The sequence below is a fragment of the Palaemon carinicauda genome, chromosome 18 (assembly GCF_036898095.1).
Source record: "Palaemon carinicauda isolate YSFRI2023 chromosome 18, ASM3689809v2, whole genome shotgun sequence".
In the NCBI taxonomy this organism is placed as follows: Eukaryota; Metazoa; Arthropoda; class Malacostraca; order Decapoda; family Palaemonidae; genus Palaemon; species Palaemon carinicauda.
Genome location: NC_090742.1, coordinates 86714941 through 86730705, shown reverse-complemented (window position 1 = coordinate 86730705; position 15765 = coordinate 86714941). Strand labels below are relative to the sequence as shown.

Sequence of the window (15765 nt, the reverse complement as noted above, 5' to 3'; positions counted from 1 at the left end):
TACCATACACCCAACGCATGGTCACCGCATAAAGGCTTGTAAACAGTCTGCACTGAACAGTCTTATAGAAGATACAGGATGGATAAGAGGAGGAACATATTGTGTTTTAGAAATAAAAATAAGAGACAGAGCAGAGTCCATTGGGTGCACTTGCTAAACTTATAACGTGACCTGCGTGGAACCTTTGTCATCCTATTTGAAGATCTGAAGGTGGAGGAAGAGAAGTTTTTCAATTAGTTTAGAATGTCTCCGTCAACCTTTGATGAACTCTTGTTATGACTTCATGACAAGCTACTCAAAGTTAACACACCTTTCAGGGACTCTATTTCACCTGCTCAAAGATTAGCAGTTGCCATCAGGTGAAGTAAGCGTGACAGTTTTTTTTTTTTTTATATTATTATATCATTTTAGTTTAGCTACCCATCTTAAGAAAGAAAAGATCTTATCGCTCATATATACTTACAGAAATATAAATATAAAAAATATGATAAGTTATATGTATGTATATAAAGAATATATATTATAGGATAAATGAAAGTTGGCTGTGCTAATAATTCAAATTCAGTTAATTATACAAGATATGCAAAAGAATTTAAAAAGCAATTACGATAACATTTAAAGATTATTCAGTAGTAAAACAAAGTTTATCATCATTATTGGCTAGGTTAGTGTGTCCTAATATCATATAAAAAAATTATATGGTAACCTATATTCTATATCTTTGCGTTCTCGATGAATGCTGGTGAGGTTGGACGTAAGACTACAAACTTTCCCTGGTTTAAAATGTTATCTTCATGATTTATAGGTAAATATGGTCTAGCATAGAAGCTTGATCCTGCATATGATTCTGCACTTTCATGATATCTTATGGGATAGTTTGCATCAAAATCAGGTGGGTAGTTAGTGTGTTGATTGTATGAATAAAAAGACTGTGAACGAGATCGAGAGTTTCGTATGTTCTGCAATAGATTCAAAACCCCCCTCTGGAATTGGAGAGCTTCTTCTTCAATAAGCTTATCTAGAGTAGAATGAATACTTTAAAAAAAGAAAGGTGGCTATTTTATGTAGTTTCTAGGGCATCTATTATTTGCTGTTCCACGACATCAATCTTTCGCGTTTTTATTATTATTATTATTATTATTATTATTATTATCATTATTATTATTATTATTATTATTATTAACCAAGCTACAACCCTAATTGGAAAAGAAAGATGCTATAAGCTCAAGGGCTCCAATAGGGAAAAATAGCCCAGTGAGGAAAGGAAATAAAAAAATGATGATAATAAATTAACAATATATCATTCTAAAAACAGTAACAGCGTCAAAACAGATATGTCCTATATAAACTATTAACAACGTCAAAAACAGATATGTCATATATAAACTATAAAAAGGACTCATGTCAGTCTGGTTAACATAAAAACATTTGCTCCAACTTTGAACTTTTGAAATTCTGCTGTTTCAACAACCCGATTAGGAAGATCATTCCACAACTCGGTAACAGCTGGAATAAAACTTCTAGAATACTGTGTAGTATTGAGCCTCATGATGGAGAAGGCCTGGCTATTAGAATTAACTGCTTGCTTAGTATTACGAACAGGATAGCATTGTCCAGGGAGATCTGAATGTAAAGGATGGTCAGAGTTATGAAAAATCTTATGCAACATGCATAATGAACTAATTGAACGACGGTGCCAAAGATTAATATCTAGATCAGGAATAAGAAATTTAATAGACCGTAAGTTCCTGTCCAACAAATTAAGATGAGAATCAGCAGCTGAACACCAGACAGAAGAAATATACTCAAAACAAGGTAGAATGAAAGAATTAAAACACTTCTTCAGAATAGATTGATCACCGAAAATCTTGTAAGACTTTCTCAATAAGCCAATTTTTTGTGCAATTAAAGAAGACACAGACCTAATGTGTCTCTCAAAAGTAAGTTTACTGTCGAAAATCACACCTAAAATTTTAAAAGAGTCATATAAATTTAAAGAAACATTATCAATACTGAGATCCGGATGTTGAGGAGCCACCGTTCTTGACCTACTTACAATCATACTTTGAGTTTTGTTAGGATTCAACTTCATACCCCATAATTTGCACCATGCACTAATTTTAGCTAAATCTCTATTAAAGGATTCACCAACCCCAGATCAACATTCAGGGGATGGAATTGATACAAAGAGAGTAGCATCATCTGCATATGCAACAAGCTTGTTTTCTATGCCAAACCATATGTCATGTGTATATAATATGAAAAGTAATGGGTCAAGAACACTACCCTGTGGAACACCGGATATCACATTCCTATGCTCACTATGGTGCCCATCAACAACAACTCTTTGAGATCTATTACTTAGAAAATCAATAATAATGCTAAGAAACGTCCCACCCACTCCCAACTGTTTCAGTTTGAAAACAAGGGCCTCATGATTAACACAGTAAAAGGCAGCACTAAAATCAAGGCTAATCATATGAACTTCCTGACTACAATCAAGGGATTTCTGTACAGCATTAGAGATTGTAAGAAGGGCATCACATGCTCCAAGGCCTTTACGAAAACCAAATTGCAAACTAGGTAGTAGATGATTACCTTCGGCAAACCTATTAAGACATTTTGCCAGAAGACGTTCAAAAACTTTAGATAATATGGGAGTTATGGAAATTGGGCGGTAATCAGTGGGACTTGAGCTACCACAAACACATTTACATAGATGAGTAACATTACCAATTCTCCAACTAGTGCTAAAAGCTCCTCTTCTTGCTAACTTGCGCAAAATAACAGATAACTTTGGAGCTAAGAAATCTGCTGTCTTTATAAGAAACAAAGGAAAAATACTATTTGGGTCTACACCTCCGTAAGCATCAAGGTCCATCAATAGAGCTTTAATCTCACGAGATCGAAAAGCTAAAATAGTTAGTTTAGCCTCAGGGAAACAGGGATGAGGAAGTTCAAGTTTTTCATTACTCTGTTTACTGTCAAAAACATCAGCCAAAAGGGTTGCCTTTTCCTGTGGACAGTGAGTGACTGAGCCATCTGGTTTAAGTAAAGGAGGAACTGTTGCATCTACACCAAAGAGTGCAGATTTAAGGGTAGACCACCATTTATGTTCCTGAGTTGTACCAGAAAGGGTTTCTTTTATGGTTAAATTGTACTTCTTTTCAGTTGAAGCATAAACTCTCTGAGGAAGACCTCGAAGCTGAGTATAGTTGTTCTAGGTCAAATCTGATCTGTTACCCTTCCAAAGATGATAGGCCTCCTGCTTCTCCAAATAAGCACGTCTACAAGCATCATTGAACTAGGGTTTGTCCTTCACTCGGTACCTTAGCACACGAGAAGGGATACGCCAATCAATTATGTTGACTAGATTCTCATTCAAAGGGACAACAGGATCTACACTACTATATAACTGTGACCAATTCAAGCACAAAAGATCATGCAAAATCCTATTCCAATCTGCTTGAGATTTCATATAAATTTTACAAGAGTATGATATATCAGAGACAGGCTGCTCAGTCTTCACTACTAATGAAATCAAGGCATGATCGGATATCCCGACTAGAGAACCAACCTTACTAGTTATAACACCAGGGGAGTCAGTGTATACGAGGTCCAAGCAATTACCAGACCTATGAGTAGCTTCATTTATGATTTGCTCACAGCCTGATTTCGAGGCAAAGTCTAAAGCTCTTACGCCATGGCGATCAGTAGGAGAGATAGAACTTAACCACTCCCTATGGTGAGCATTAAAATAACCAGCAAAGACAAAAGAAGCCTTTCTATCATCTTGAATCTTAGCCATAATGGTAAGAAGACAATCGAAGATAGAATCATCCATGCCTGGATTCCGGTAGATCGAACACAAATAAAAGTTGTTATGCCTGCCACAAACTTTTATTACCTGAATCTCATGACATCCACGTTGATAGCAGGACTTATGAGAAGCAGGGTACTCGGTCCTAATATACACCGCTATTCCCCTGGCCCTGGGGATGGCATCACGTTTCAACATTATTGGCTTCTTAAAACCAGTTATAAGGATCTCAGATGAGTGCCTCTTATTAGAAACCAAAGTTTCTGAGCACAAAAGAATATCATACTGTCTGGACGCAACTATAAGGTCTTGGATATTTGCATGAAGACCACGAATATTGCAATACAGAAGACGACATTGACGAAATCTAGGATGTACTGGTCCTCAATGTCTCCAGACAGCATAAGAATTAATAGAAATAAAAAAAGAGACATCATACTTAAAAACTAAATTAACAAGAATTATAACAAAAACAATATGTCCAGAATTATAAATAAAGTGATTAATGATACCCATAGACTATAGTAAAACGTCGGAAAAACTGGTCAACATGGAGGAGTCGATACACCATGCAAGGCTATATACCCTCCAGGATAACCACTTCAACTGAAGGGAGGACAGTAAGGATGGTTTTGAGAAGAAGAAGAATCAAAAAAAGGAAAAGACAACCTCTTGATAAACCACCAGGCATCCATGGCCCTTCTATTAAGACTGCCCAACACACCATTTCAAAAATACAAGAGGAAGAAAAAAGATATAATGAGATAGAATAGGGTGCCCGAGTGTACCCTCAAACAAGAGAACTCTAACCCAAGACAGTGGAAGACCATGGTACAGAGGCTATGGCACTACCCAAGACTAGAGAACAATGGTTTAATTTTGGAGTGTCCTTCTCCTAGAAGAGCTGCTTACCATAGCTAAAGAGTCTCTTCTTCCCTTACCAAGAGGAAAGTACACAGAACAAATTGCAGTAAAGTAATTAACCCCCTGGGTGAAGAAGTGTTTAGTATCTCATTGTTGTCCGATGTATGAGGAAAGACGAGAATGTGTAAAGAATAGGCCAGACTATTCTGTGTAAGTGTAGGCAAAGAAAAATTAAGCCGTAATCAGAGAGAGGGATCCAATGCATTACTGTCTGGCCAGTCAAAGGATCCAATACCTCTCTAGTGGTAATATCTCAACGGGTGGCTGGTACCCTGGCCAACCTACTACCTTTTGCTTTATATTTACAGCTCAATGGGAGCCTTTTTTTACCTATCTATTTTTTTTTTTTTTTTTTTTTTTTTTTTTTGCTGTTTGAGAATCACTTGATTGTGCAACATCATTCTCATCACTTGCTGTTTCGATTGTGAAATTTTCTTCTGTTTCCCTAGGAATTATATTCTTCTTCAAGAAACCGAGTTAGTCATGAAATTTATGTTTTTTTTATGTTTTTTGCTCCAGATCCAGATGTTTTCTGTTCCATCAATTTCTTTTGCCCTTTCACCCAAGCATCTTTCGCATTTTTCCACGTTTTAAAAACTACCCTCCTTGTAAGGCAAACACAAGTATTAGTATTTTATAAAAGAAAAACCAATGAACAATAATTCTGCCAAGCTCTCTCTCTCTCTCTCTCTCTCTCTCTCTCTCTCTCTCTCTCTCTCTCTCTCTCTCTCTCACATACCTACACAACTACAAACACACACACACACAAACATACACACACTTTACCCATACACACTTCTTTGTTTACTTAGAAAAAAATGATAATTACCATATGTTCTTTTGCAGATATTTAGCAAGTAGATGCACATTTACAGAAATGCATTTCAGTTACAAAATTGGAATATCAACAGTATCTGAAATTGTTGATTCTGTATGTCCAGCAGTATGGAGTTTCCTTAAAGATGAATGTATGCCTAATCCTTCATTAGAGCAAATGGAAGCAATTACAGCAGGATTTAAGAAGAAAGTTATTTTTCCCAATTGTATCAGGGCTGTAGACGGGAAACACATAAGGGTGATAAAACTTAAAGACAGTGGTTATATGCTTTATAATCATAAAGACTACTTTTCTATTGTTTTAATGGCTGTTGCAGATACAGAATTTAAATTCACTTCTGTAGACATTGTTCTATACATTTTTTGGAAATGAATAGAACAAAATCTGTTTCCATTGCCCCATCCAAAACCACTGGCCGGTTCTCATGAACCTTATATGCCTCATGTTCTTTTAAGTGATGAAGCATTTGGTCTACATGCAAACACAATACTCCAGTTTGGAGGAAAGCAATCAAGTGTGAAAAAGAGAATTTTCAATTACCACTTAAGTAGAGGGAGATGATATGTTGAATGTGCTTTTTGGCATTTCAAGTAACAAATGGAGGATATTCCATCGGCCTCTCAATGTCTCTCTCTCTCTTGCTATAAATATTGTTAAGGCATGTTGTGTGCCTCACAATTTGTAAGAGAACGTTATGGAATTAATTTTGAAAATGCATCATCAATAACTGGATTGGATGAACTTGAGTATCCTACCAATGTACGGGTTGGATCAGAAGCAAATTATATAAGAAACACTGTCGGGAATTTCGAACTGATCATTCGAAAGTCCCGCCATTTAACTCCACAAACGTTACGTTAAATTGAGGGAAGGCTGGAAGATCTCGCGACGGTATTAGGGCCTAAAACTTAACCACCTGGTAGGGAAGGAGCGGGTGTTAAAGAAATTGAGTATTTGTAATTTATGAATCACAAATGTAACGTCATGTTACTATACCACGATGAAAATGTCTTATATATATGTTTAGAGCCAAGGACTCCCTAAGTTGGTGGATTACGGCAAATTATGGCCTTCAGCCGAAACATTAAGCTCTCCCTTGTATTTAAAGTAAGACTTCAACAGTTTCTCAGTCTTGTGGTAGATAAAGAAGCTTTAACCAACCCCTTATAAATTAATAAGGTAAGAATTCCCTCCCCTCTGCCAAGGACACTTTAGTCAGCGCGGGAAATCGTAGTTTTCGTAGGAGCTGCAGGAGCTCTGATCGTCCTCTTTGCCTAATATCCCCCGAACAAGTAAGTTGTCTCTATTGTTACGTCTCTGCTCCTTGTATAACCAGGTCGGTTTCCCCATAGTTTTTTGTAAGTGTGATGTGAGTTTTGTATTGGTACATATTTCGGTAATCCTTGTGATTGGGGATCAGATTCATTCACTAAATTATGGTAGAAAGCCTTGATATGTGGTCTACCAAGGTATTTTGTTAAAATTGGGTGTATTTTGTTTTCTTTTTAAGTCCGATGTGGACTTAGTGTCCCACGAGCACATGTAATTGTTTCGAGTGAGATATTTCATTTATTAAGCAGTGTAAATGTTTCAATATGTTATTCCCTTATCAAATAACTATTTTTGTAATAAAATTGTAAAGTGTAGCCGTATTTTGTTTGATTCCTGGACAGTTTTGGAGGCTTACCTCTTCAAGGTCTTGTTATCTGCCCTTAACATCGGGCTTAGAACTAATCACATAATTGTCGAAGTGAAAATCATGACAACTGGTCCTTTGAACCGGATAACAAGTGCCTCCCAGAGCTAGAAAGGAATTCAGTAAAATATGGACTTTTAGGGTAACCCTAATAGGGGAGAGAGAGGGACGTAACAATAAAGGTCCTCAACGTCCCGATGTGCGATCGACCACGTGCGTGTGTTTTTTTGAGTCTCTTCTTCTTAATGTAGATATAAATCTCTTTCCTTCTTGTTTTGCCAAACTCTCCCAAAGTTAAAGTAAAGTTAGTCAAAATGGCGGTGGCCACGATCGTGCACATCGAGGCGTCGATGGGCCTCATAGTCGACTTGCTAAGTGAAACACAACGTGCGCTGATTGAAACATACTCTGAGTCCATCTACCGGAATCTGGTAACGGAACTGCAGGAAGAGGTCAGACAGCTGAGAGAGCTGTACAAAAATCAGTATGTCAAACTAGAACCTAGTTTGGAAGCCCGAATCAGGCACAGGCTGGGTGAAGCTACGCGAGCTTCTACCCTTCTATACAATCGTATAGACAAAGTGAAAAGCACTCCAATGGGGAATGTTGCTCTCCCCAAGTTGAAACCGCTGCCTTTCCCCACGTTTGAAGGGGAAGTGCAGGAATACGCTTCGTACCGTGAGCTCTTTACGATACATGTAGATAGAAGAGCCGATTTAGATGATGTATCTAAATTTACATATTTGTTGGGGACATTAGGCAAGGAGCCGCTTAGAATAGTGAAATCTCTAAGTGTAACCGCCGCGAACTATAGAATAGCGTTAGATCTTCTAGATAAACAATATGGCAATGTACACCAGACGCTCGTGATTTTGCACCGAAAATTAGCTAACATCTTTGTGCCGTCACTAGACCCCGTACAGCTCAAAAGCTTCCGTTTCGAGTTAACAATCATAATTGAACAAATTAAAAGGCTGAGTAAAGATGATATAGGCCAGGGCATGGTCATGAGCCTCATAAATCAAAAACTATCAGAGGGAAAGCTCTACAGAAAAGTGGTCGAGCATTTAAGAAAATGTGATTACACGTTAGAAGAGTTCTTTGAAGCAATAGACTTTATTATAAGAATGCTCGAAGACGATGCGTTGCAAAGAGGCAACAGACTTGAGCATGACAAAAGACTAGACAACAGTGTAAGAACGAAATCCAAACCCATCCACAATAATTCTTGCCCATTTTGTAGCGATCGGCACCCGCCTCACGGATGTCGCCAAGTAACTGACGTAGCTGCCAGACGTCGCATTTTACTTAAAAGGGGCCTCTGTTTCAATTGTACAAAGTCAGGTCATCGTAGTGATAAATGTCCCGTCCTAAATTCTTGCAAAAATTGTAATGCCAACCACCACACCGCAATTTGCGATGATTACAATGCAGGAAGACGACTGCAATCGATCCCAAGTAGTAGCAATCAACAACGTCCCGCCCCGTAGTGAATGGGACACCTCTACAGCACGAAACTGGCCCCCGTCCATCCAAGGCTAAAGTGGAATCTAACCATGCAAAAGCGCAAAGATCGCACAGAAGTCCGACGTAGACCTCCCATGCACCCTCTTGACAACGGCTATGGCAGAAATCCATCAGAAACAAGGTAGCAAGCGAGTCCGCTTATTCCTCGACTCAGGAAGCCAAAGGAGCTTCATATCGGCGAAAATCGCGAGTCAATTAGGCCTACCGGTGGTAAGACGAGTATCATTGAATATAGCTCCACTTGGCTCCGCGGAAATAAGCGGACAATACAATGTAGCGAGTTGTAGGGCTGAGATGGGAAAAAGAACCGTGCGAATGAAGCTAGTGGCACACAAAAACGTAGACGTCCCAATACATAACGCTGGTTATGTAAAGGTCAGACAGCATCTGTTGAGTAAGGGAGTCACGTTAGCCGATCCAGCAAACAAGTCCGATGTACTGAAAAATGTCCACATATTAGTAGGGGCTGATTATTTTAGCTACTTTATTATAGGCGTAGAGAAGGTGGATGGGATCAACGAACCATATAAGTTTGACGTAGATGAATGGTGGCGTTTGGACCGTGTTGGCATCACCCCATCTGAGCAATACACTGTTCGCAAGGCGGAAGCCATTCGAAACGTGTCGCAAAGTGTTGTGAAAAAGCCTGAGGGATATCAGGTTAGCCTACCATTCAGGTCGGATGCTAGGCCAGATACGAACTATCGAAACGCTGTAGCACAGTTAGAGTTGTTGCAAACTAAATTCAGGAAGGATAGGGAATATTTTGATCAATACCAGAGAGTGATAGATAAATATATTGAAGCTGGTTTTATATCTGAAGTAAAAGAACCTAAGGTGGAAGGTTATTATATGCCGCACTTTGGAATCAGGAAAGATAGCCGCACCACCCCCCTTAGAATCATGTTCAATGCCTCAGCGAAATCAAAGGGTAGTAAGTCATTGAATGAATGCCTCTTACCTGGCCCCAATCTGGTAGAATTAGCGTATCATTTGATCATAAGGTTTAGGTTGAACCAATATGCTATGTTAGCTGACATCAGCAAAGCCTTCCATCGTGTCTTGTTGGATCCTCGTGATGCCAAATACACACGATTTCTGTGGCGCGAGGCAGCAGGTCGAGCGCTCACCTTCGCCTTTAGAGTCGTGGTGTTCGGCATCACGGCAAGTCCATTTTTGTTACAACAAGTTTTAAATTATCATTTCAAAGGGGAAGGTAGGCCAGATTTGGTGAAGTCTTTTTATGTGGATAATTATCTGGCCACTTTCGAAGATCTAGAGAGCATGAGGCAAGAGCATGAGTCTGTCAATAAAATCTTAAAAGGGGCAGGTATGCCTTTAGATGGGTGGGCGTCCAATCACTTGAGCTTCGATGGCGAGAAACAGTGGAGAGAGCCTGTGAGTGTGAACGTGCTTGGGCTGCGATGGGCCCGGGACGTAGACAGATTGTGTGTGAAAGAAAGTAAGAGAATCTGTGAGTTGGGGGAGGGATGGGTGCCTACGAAGCATAGGGTACTTTCCCTGTTGGTCTCAATTTAAGATCCGATAGGTTTGATAAGTCCATTATTTGTAAGAGGAAAACTTTTCCTCCAACAATTATGGGAGGATGACGTGGGTTGGGATGATGTGTTAAAAGGAGAAAAAGCTAGAGAAGCAAGTGAGTTGTTGAGTGATTTGAAAGCGGTGAGCGAAATCACCTTTCCAAGAACGATAGGTAGGAAAGGTTTAGAACTCCATGTATTCACCGATGCTAGCAGTAAGGCATACGGTGCAGTGGCATATACCAGGGACGACTGCAATCAGGTAAGCCTAATAACTAGTAAAATGAGGATCACTCCGAAGGGGATGAGCAAATTGACAATTCCCAAGCTAGAACTGCTAGCATTGTTGCTAGGCAGCAGATTAGCAAAGACCCTCAAAGAGCTGATAGAGCCACGAGAGATAGTCATGTGGACTGACAGTAAGGTCACATTGGCATGGGTAGCATCTCCCGAGGCCAAGGACCACAAGAACATCTTTATATCTAACCGAGTGGCGGAGATTGATTTTCTTCAGCAGGTTTGTCGATTCAGTTAGAACCATGTCCCCAATAAATAGAACCCTGCTGATGTCCTGTTCAGAGGTGCAATGATGCAACAACTGCTAGATAACTCCCTTTGGAGGAACGGTCCAGAATTCCTCAGGACCACGGGAAAGCCTGTTCCTTGCAAGGAGGAAGATCCAACCCAAGAAAACACCATAGTAGCGGAGGTACAAGAACTGAGGGAGGAAATGAGTCCTGCCCCCCCCCCCCCCCCCCGGAGGGATATGGGAAATTCTACAAAGGGAAGTAGAATTCCAATTCTTGTTGAGAGTTGTTAGGGTAATCAAAAGGTTTACAAAAATAGAACGGCATCCATTCAGTATTGTTGTCCAACTAGAGCAAAAACATTATTTGCCTACAGTTTATGCTTACTTAGAGGGCGGAGTCAGACCCCCTCATGAAGTTGCTAATTTTGTCAGACAATTGAATCTAGTATTAATAGATAGTCTTATTTGTACTAGGGGACGTGTGTCCCAAGTAGAGGAAACTAACCAGTTGATTCTCTTGCCAGCCAAAGGACATTTAGTCAGGATTTATTTAAGATATTTACACCGTTTGCACTTGCATTGTGGGGTGAATACACTAATGGGTATCTTTCGGCAGAAATGCTGGGCGACGGGTCTACGTTCCATTGCGAAGCAGACCGTGCGACAATGTCAAGAATGCGTGCTAGCCTTCCAGCCTCTGTTGAGACAGCCACCACCACCCCCTCTACCGAAGGAGAGGACCACCCTCACAAAACCCTTTACAGCAGTCGGAGTGGACCACACAGCGGCCATACAGACTGAAACGCGGCCAGGCTACATACTGTTCGTGACATACATGGCCAGCAGGGCCGTGTACCTCGATTTCTGCCCCTCCCTGGAAGCGGAAGAATTCGTATTAGCCCTAAGACAATTTTGCGCCACCCATGGTGCCCCGCAGTTCATCACGTCTGATAACCATCAAACGTTCAAAACTGCCAGCCACCTCCTTCAGGGACTCTATGAAGAAGATGAAGTCCAGCAGTTCCTGAGGAGAACGGGCATAAAGTGGCGATTTCAGACGCCCCGTGCACCTTGGAAAGGTGGGTTCTTCGAGCGCCTGATCGGGGTAACGAAACGGACCCTCCAGATAGCCCTCGGAAAGAAGTACCTACCGGACGCCCACGTACTAACCCTTGTGAAAGAAGCAGAGGCAGTGGTGAATAATCGGCCGCTTATGTACAGCGGCGACAAGTGCGAGGATGAAATCCTCACCCCCTCCCATTTGCTAAGAGGACACCCAGTCCACCTCATGGCACCGATCTTGCCGGACGACCACCTCAACGCGACCTTCACCTCCCGGAGGCTACGTGATCGCTACCTAAAGCTGACAGACTCTTTGAAAGCATTCCGAGAGAGGTGGAGAAGGGAATATTTGAGTGCCCTGAGAGCCCGGCACGGCTGTCGATCTGGGGAACCCTCCAAGCTGCACCCTGGAGACGTCGTGCTGGTAAAGCAAGAAAATAAAAAAAGAGCTACGTGGCGCCTTGGACGTGTTGTGGAGACATATCCTGACAACGATGGAGTCGTGCGTTCAGCCAAAGTGTTGTTCGAGGGTGTCGAGTTACTGTGAGCTGTTAGCCACCTGGTTCCCCTGGAAATTGCCCCTTCTGAGGATGATGTTGGAGAAGAAGACGACGACGACAGAGAAGAGGGCGCGTACAGTTTGACAGCAGGAATGCCAGGGATTGTTGAGACGTCTGGGGACAACCAGGAAACGGCTTCGGCTACGACAACTCAACAACTAGTCACAGGAACCTTCGATAACGACGCTAATGGGGAGAACAATGCGGTTAGTGAGAGAAGTGAAAGTGAAACAGAATTGAAGCAGACGGACGCACAAGAACGTTCTGCACACCCATTGAGAAGGGCTGCCGCGAAGCAGCGAGAACTGATGGACCGTCTGCTAAGGAGTGACGACATATAATGCATAGCTGCAAACAGTGAATGAAAAAGGGAGTGCCCTATCTGGTAGGTAGGGAGGGTGGAATGAAGAAATTGTAGGTGTGCATGGATCCACAAAAGTTGGAAGTGCGTCGGGTGTGGGGAACGGGGACGGGATGGTCTCTCGTACTTACCAACTGAGCGTTGTACAGAGCCAGGCCCCTCCCTCTTGTTCCCCCTAAGGTAATAGCCTATGTGTGGCAGTGTGAGAAGAGTGATTCGATTAATGTGATTAAGGGCAGATTGCCTTGTGATCGAATCGTTGTATGTATTATATGTCTGAATACCTTTCTATTGCTATTCTTGTGTATATATGCATAGAATGATGATTGTCTTAGGACCATTGCCTACGTGCCTTTCCATTTGGACTGTTGTATGTATCATCTGTCTGGGTACATTTTTTTATTATTATTTTTGCGTACACCTGTAAGAGTTAATTGCCCCAGGGTAACATTGCTGTATGCTGTACATTGTGTATGTTCTGTTAGAGTCGTTGTGGAGCGCTACGCAACGAGCCTAACAGAGTCTTGGAGTAGTTACTCCCCTCCCCAAGTCCAGTCTTGCCTAATTAACCGACGTTTCACCGCCCCTTTATTTCGGGTGTGGAGGATGTCAGGAATTTCGAACTGATCATTCAAAAGTCCCGCCATTCAACTCCACAAACGTTACGTTAAATTGAGGGAAGGCTGGAAGATCTCGCGGGCGTTCAGACGAATGACTATGGTCTAATACGCGACGGTATTAGGGCCTAAAACTTAATCACCTGGTAGGGAAGGAGCGGGTGTTAAAGAAATTGAGTATTTTTAATTTATGAATCACGAATGTAACGTCAAGTTACTATACCACAATGAAAATGTCTTATGTATATGTTTAGACCCAAGGACTCCCTAAGTTGGTGGATTACGGCAAATTATGGCTTTCAACCGAAACATTAAGCTCCCCTTTGTATTTAAAGTAAGACTTTAACAGTTTCTCAGTCTTGTGGTAGATAAAGAAGCTTTAACCAACCCCTTATAAATTAATAAGGTAAGAATTCCCTCCCCTCTGCCAAGGACACTTTAGTCAGCGCGGGAAATCGTAGTTTTCGTCAGAGCTGTAGGAGCTCCAATCGTCCTCTTTGCCTAATATCCCCCGAACAAGTAAGTTGTCTCTATTGTTACGTCTCTGCTCCTTGTATAACCAGGTCGGTTTCCCCATAGTTTTTTGTAAGTGTGATGTGAGTTTTGTATCGGTACATATTTCGGTGATCCTTGTGATTGGGGATCAGATTCATTCACTAAATTACGGTAGAAAGCCTTGGTATGTGGTCTACCAAGGTATTTTGTTAAAATTGGGTGTATTTTGTTTTCTTTTTAAGTCCGATGTGGACTTAGTGTCCCACGAGCGCGTGTAATTGTTTCGAGTAAGATATTTCATTTATTAAGCAGTGTAAATGTTTTAATATGTTATTCCCTTATCAAATAACTATTTTTGTAATAAAATTGTAAAGTGTAGCCGTATTTTGTTTGATTCCTGGACGGTTTTGGGAGGCTTACCTCTTCAAGGTCTTGTTATCCGCCCTTAACACCGGGCTTAGAACTAATCACATAATTGTCGAAGTGAAAATCACGACAAACACATTTGCTGATTTTTTCGTGAGTGAGGAGGGGGCTTTGAATTGGCAATATTCGAGAATATGAATGTGAGAAATTAGATTAATTTTAGTAATAAACATCTTTATAGCTACATATATGTATTAATTATTCAATTCCTGGACATCCTTGCATAAACCGATTTGCTACAACTAGTATACAGTAGCCTACTAACGATGTTTGTAAACTGAAAAGTTTAATACATTTACCAAAGTAATTCTTTTCCTTATCATTCAGACTCTCAAAATCCTCCTTTAATCCACAGCAAACTTCTCTCCAAGCCGATGTGAAAGAACTGTAACATTGTATTCTTTTAGACTTTTGTGCCATAATACTGGTTTCATTTCTACTAAAGAAATAAGTAATTCAGTATCAATATTTTGTTCCATTCGCTCACAAATCTATTTTTGGTTGAGATCGCCATGTCGTCCTGATGAAAGTTCCTAAGGTAGCTTCTAAAGGATATATTATATACTACAGTGATATTCCCAGAGAATTACCCTTCGGGTCCCAGAATTCTAACTCCTGGAGCGAATATCCTTAAATTTTCTCAAGGATATCGCATATATCAGAGGACGCATTTTTGACACGTCACATAGCAATCTCTACCCCAAACAGCGTTAACTCTTCGAGGGGGGACGTGGCAAAAGAATAGAAGGGGGCCGTAACAAAGTTACCCCCATTCCCGTACTACTATTGACAACCACCCCAGCACCATTCCCAGGATGGTGTACATTCCTTGTAGCATTGAGCGTGGAGCAACAGATAGTCTGTCAGGGAGGGAACTGTGAAGATCTTTTCTTTTAAGAAAGAAGGGTGGGTCCATCAGGACGACATGGCGATCTCACCCAAAAATAGATTTTTCGCTTCGCTCAAAATCTGTTTTTTGGGCTCAAGCCATGTCGTCCTGATGGAAGTTTACCAGAGCATTAATGTATCTGTGGATTTTCATCAGTGCCTTAACCTTGGGACAACCTTTCTATGATCCTTTGGATCAATCGAGACAAATGACGTTACCGTTATCCGTCATTATCACTAATCATCTCCGATGTTAGTGCTTCCTGCCCCCTACAGGGAAGAGTCATTCTAGACGGTAGAAAGGGGGGTCTCAAGGTAAGCATACATTGTATGGACAAACATAAGAATACACCAGATGAACAAACCGTCTCGTAGTTTGTGAAAATTACCAAATACTTAACACTGTTTCTTAATTCCATTGTTTGTGAGCATACAAATATATAAAAGTACATACTCTGGACTATAAACATGCAATTGTCGG

General features: G+C 40.8%; 1 pseudogene; it reads left to right on the top strand.

Moving 5' to 3' along the window:
- The first annotated feature begins 78 nt into the window (after positions 1-78).
- LOC137657403 (uncharacterized) lies at positions 79-14534 on the top strand (annotated as a pseudogene).
- Positions 14535-15765: the final 1231 nt, after the last annotated feature.